The sequence below is a fragment of the Cajanus cajan genome, chromosome 5, assembly GCF_000230855.2.
Source record: "Cajanus cajan strain Asha chromosome 5, NIPB_CcT2T_4, whole genome shotgun sequence".
Lineage (NCBI taxonomy): Eukaryota > Viridiplantae > Streptophyta > Magnoliopsida > Fabales > Fabaceae > Cajanus > Cajanus cajan.
Window position 1 is genome coordinate 1,189,043 of NC_138521.1, and position 5,373 is coordinate 1,194,415.

At 33.6% G+C, this 5,373-nt stretch overlaps 1 long non-coding RNA gene across 1 annotated transcript; it reads right to left on the reverse strand.

Moving 5' to 3' along the window:
• Positions 1–3,703: 3,703 nt before the first annotated feature.
• LOC145957707 (uncharacterized) lies at positions 3,704–5,373 on the reverse strand. The gene is made up of 2 exons (XR_014433718.1): positions 5,225–5,373; positions 3,704–3,905 (listed from the first exon to the last, which is right to left on the reverse strand). It is a non-coding gene; the product is annotated as an uncharacterized LOC145957707 (long non-coding RNA).

Below are 5,373 nucleotides of genomic sequence, written 5' to 3' on the forward strand. Positions count from 1 at the left end.
AATTGTTGTTATTTGTTCTTTTCCTTTCTTTTTATTTTTCTCCCTCACATCTCCATCACCCACTTCAATCTTTTCACTTTTTTTTCTCCCTCTTTACTCACCTCCACCTCTTGGTCACTTTCAAGCTCAACTTCATTTTTTTCTTCACTCACAACATCATTATATTTTCTTGCAAATTATCACTATCCCTCTTCGTATCATAGTACCTCTCTTGGTAGTGATTGATTAACAATGTTCCTTAGGATTGACCTATGTATTAGTTGAAAATTTATTGTTCTGTTAATTGTTTTGCCAATTGACCCACATACACTTCTAGATTTCTGATGGATGCTTTAGTATTCTTCTAATTAGTTGTGGAAACTTGCATGAATTGAGTAAGTCCTTCCTCTATTTTTGTTAGTCTATTCGGCTGATATGACTGTTGACCCTGATATGGTTGTTGATTTTAATATGATTTTTGAGGAGGTTGTCTCTATGATGGTCCTACTTCCTGCTTCCATCTAGAATACTGATTTTGATTACTTCTCTAACCTTGATTCTGATTATAGTTGCTAGAGAAATTTCCTTGTCTCCTTGGATTATCCATATAGTTAACCTTTTCCTTATGTTCCTGATCAGCCATTATACAATATCCATTTGGGTGATCACTTGCACAAAAATCACATTCCATAACTTGTTAAGAACATGAAAATGATCCTACTTGAAGCTTAGACATTTGTTTCGTCAAGTCCTCCATTTGTTGAGAAAGAAGTTAATTTTGAGCTAGAATTGCATTCTAAGTGTCTAATTCTAGAATTCTTTTTTTTAGTGGGTTGTCTCCTACCATGGTGAGCTTGGTAATCACTGGCTGCCAGAGCATCAATAATGGTAAAAACTTCTTTAGAATCTTTCATCATCATAGAACCACTCGCAGGAGCACCTAGTAACATTTTTGTTTGTGGTTTCAACCCATTACAAAACATGTTGAGTTATGCAACATCATCAAACCTATGATTTGGACATTTTCTCAATAAAGACTTGTATATCTCCTAAGCTTCACATAAAGGTTCATCTTCTCCTTGAGAGAAGGTTGCAATAGTTGACTTGACACTTATATATCAGGAAAGAGGAAACAATCTAACCAAAAACTTCCTTTCTACATCCTCTCATCTAGTCAAACTTTGATTTGGGTGAGACTGTAGCCATGTTTTTGCTTTGCCTATCAAGGAGAAAGGAAATAATCTAACATACACTACTTCTTCATCCTCACCAGAAACTCCTATTGTACCAATTAGCTCATAGAAGGTGGATATATGAGTGTAAGGGTCCTCATGATCCATCCCTACAAATTGATTGAAAGTTATGAGTGAAAGTAGAGCTGATTTCATTTCTACTCCTTTTGTGGACCTAACTATGCTTGAAAAATGTCGAGGTCCCATTTGATGGTTGTATTCTCCCAGAAGTCTCCTTGGATTATTGTTGTGTGGTCCTTCAACACCTGGTCCTCCCTCACCATGGATTCAGGTGATGAGTGTTAAGCTGAAACTGAAGTGGAAGTACCCTTTTGTTCTTACCTTTATCACTCAAGTTTCTTTTGCTTTCAAGATTAAATAACAAATACTCAGCAAGAACTTTACCTTACATACAAAGAGAAACTTAAATAGAGAAGTCAGTACAGTAAGTAATGAATTTTAACTAAAACTAAAACTATACACAAACAAGCTATAACAAGGATAATGAAAATCACAAATTATGTTGACACAAGTCCCCGACAATAGTGCCAAGAAACTTGTTAATATTTTGAGACAAGCGAACCATGTCTCTGTAATATAGGAAAAGTACGGGTTGTCGAGCCTCAAGGACTTGGAAGATAGCTATGATTTCTCTTATCCTTACTAATACTTGTTGATGTAAAATTTGCAATAAATTGAGTCATAAACTTTATATACAACAAAAGTAAGTCAAACAAGTAAAGATCCTTAAAACAAAGAGATATCAATATATAAAATCGTTGGGATTAAGTTTCATCGATCTCACTCTTATGCATTTCTACAATTCCTTTATATCTAAATTCTGTTATTCAATACCATTGAATTCATTAAGTTCATTTTAAATCAATTCCTTGAATTTAGAAATTCTAAGGAGTCAAACTTAATAAACGATTCCTCACTTTTTTTTTGTTAAAATCATGATGAATAAGTGTTAAGTTAAACATGAAATTCAAGTAAAATCTACACTTATCAAAAGACTAAAAAAGATTGAAAAAGATAAATATAAAAATTAAAAAAATATTTTAATCTTGTTTTAAAAGATAAAAGATAAATTTAATATATGACAAATCTATGGTACATATAAAGGGAATAAGTTATAGCAATTGTTTTCCTTCAAAACTTCCCTCTAATATAAAGAGAACAATTTTTTCCTTCTTAAAACTAAACAACTTCTTCCCTTAAATATTTTCTCAAAAACTACCTTTAGAATTTTATGTTAATTAAATCATCCCCCAAAATATTTATATTTTTATACATCTATTTTAAAAATACATATGATTTCAAAAGTGTAAATAAAAATATTTATATGTAAATTATTATGAATTTATATTACAAAATACTATATTTACTATTTTTAACATGTAAATTATTATAAATTTATACAACAAATTAATATATTTACTATATTCGATATCATTTTTAAAATATGTAAAACAAAGTTTTTTTCAATTTTTTTTCTCTCTCTCCATAACTTCCCGTTAAAATATATAAAAATAAATATTTTATTCTAAAAAGTAAATAACTAAAGAATTAGATAAAAAATATATATTTAATATTTTTAATGTAATTAAATATTAATAAATGCTACATTAATGTTTAATTACTAATTACTAATTATATAAATTTATTAATTACTAATATTATTTGATTTAAAATTTAAATAAAAATTAAATTTAAAAAATTAGAAATATAAGAAAACTTTATGCAAAATCAACGATAAAACATGATGAAATATTAATAATAAAAATTTGTACAGAAAACACGTAAATATTTTTTTAATGTAATTCATTACTAATGTATATTGTAATATTATAAATTTTGAAAAACTTTTCCTTAAAAAATTATTTTATCATAATAAATATTGTAATAGTCTAAATTTCCAATATAATGTTTAATTATATTATTAGATAATTTAAATATTCTCAATTTATTTTTATATAACATTTTAGTAGATTAAAGGGATCTAAATAATATCTAATCATATTATTTTAATAATTTTAAATTTTTATTTGTAAAAATATATATAAATAAATAAATGAATATCAATAATGATTAATCATTATGAAGCATTAATATTATTTTATAAATATATCAATAAATAAGAACATATATATAACTATTAAAATATAAACCAATAATAATAATAATAATAATAAATTTCTATTTATGCTACAAAATTATTTTAGAAGAATAAGATAATGTTTATCCAAAGTATTTAATGCAGAGTAACTAGCTCGTGTAAATATGAAGTAACTAAAACAGATATCATTAGAATTCAACTAACGATAATTATTACAAAATTGCCTATAAATAGGTATGGGTGGGGGACCATTAGATTATGGGAAAGAATGAATGAATAAGAGAAAAAATGGGAGAAAATTTCTTTACTCGGTTTTGTAACGACCCGGCAGGTCACTACACTCACCATCACAATACACCGGAAACTCGAGACAGGATAGAATGAGTATATAAATATAGTGTCTAGAATATAAGTATATACAATGTCCTACATCCGACTAGAGTTAGAGTGTAGAGTACAAAATACATCCAAAACCACTATATCAAGTAGCCGTAACAAAACAAAACAAAACATCCATAGGAGTCAACTCCGCCTACCAGCTGCAGACTCACCACTATCCACCACCTATCCCTGCTCTGCTCCCATACATGGTATGATCATTGCAGTCCAACCACATGGAAACAACAGAAGGGTAAGCTAGCATAAAAAGAAACAGCATGTAGAAAGATTTAAGTAATATAAACAATTACAACTATCAACACTTCATCAACATACATCCCATCGGTTTTTCAACATGATCATCAATAAGCATACAATGCGTCGTCACGCATATCAACTCGGAGATCTCCTACAACAACTCAGCCTTACGGCCTACAACAACTCAGCCTTGCGGCCTACAACAACTCACATCAATATTCCAGCACAACATAACTTATACATCTCAACATATCAACTCACAGTTCAACAATTCAGCCACAACATAACCTCACTTCTCAACACATTCATCAGATATAATTTAATATCAAAAATAACTTTATCTGCTAGACATCATTTCATAACCTTCTATTTCAATTCAACTCAGCACAAAATTTCATACATGAACATCCCTTCTCCGCGCCCGGCGCACACCTGGCTGCGCCCAGCGCAGCGCAACCAGAGAGCACCAGGGGGCCAGCGCGCCCAGCGCATGTATGCCCGCGCCCAGCAGGACTCAACCAGAGAACCCAAAACTATCTCGCGCTTAGCGCAATAGTCTTTGCGCCCAGCGCTGGCCGGGCAGAGACTCAAGGAGTCTCATGCGCCCGACGCACCAAAACCCGCGCCCAGCGCGGGGAAGGCAGAGACCTCCCTTGGTCTCGCGCCCAGCGCAATTTAAATTTGCGCTCAGCGCCCACAAGGCAGAGACTCCTGAGGAGTTTCACGCCCAGCGCGACAAGGGGCGCGCTCAGCGCCCAAAAGAAGAACCAAAACCTGCCACAACTGGTATCGCGCCCAACGCGGTCCAAGTCACGCCCAGCGCGGGCTAGCCAGAGACCCACATTCTCAAGCGCGCTCAGCGCACTCATCATTGCGCTCAACGAGCTTGGCCAAATGGGGTCTCCTGGTGGCCACGCGCCCAGGCGCGAAGAACCGCGCTCAGCGCGAAGCTCAGCAGCGGCCAACCATTTTCGAAAAACTCTTCAAACAATCTGCAAAACAACCAGAAACTTCACATGCAATCGGTTCGAATCACTACAATTTCATCCAAGAGTCCAAAAATACCACCTTTTTCAACATGCAACAACAAATCAAGGATTTTCCCCAAAATTTCTCAACAACCCCGAAACCCCAAAAAAGACAAGCTTTCTTTCAAATCCAGCCATGAATCAGACACCAACAAGCATCTAACGAGTTTATAGAACTCGTCCACAGTCAAGAACAACGAAAAAGAAACAAAATTACTAGCTTCCCTTACCTCGGCCTAAGATTCCGAGCTTCGGGTGGAAAAGAATGAAGGAGAAGAGAAGCTTGGAAGTGAACGGAGAAGAAATCAGCTAGAGGAAATCAGTTCACACCCCCTAAGCACCTTCAGCTGCCAAGAATCGCCACCAGCAAAAGAGAGAA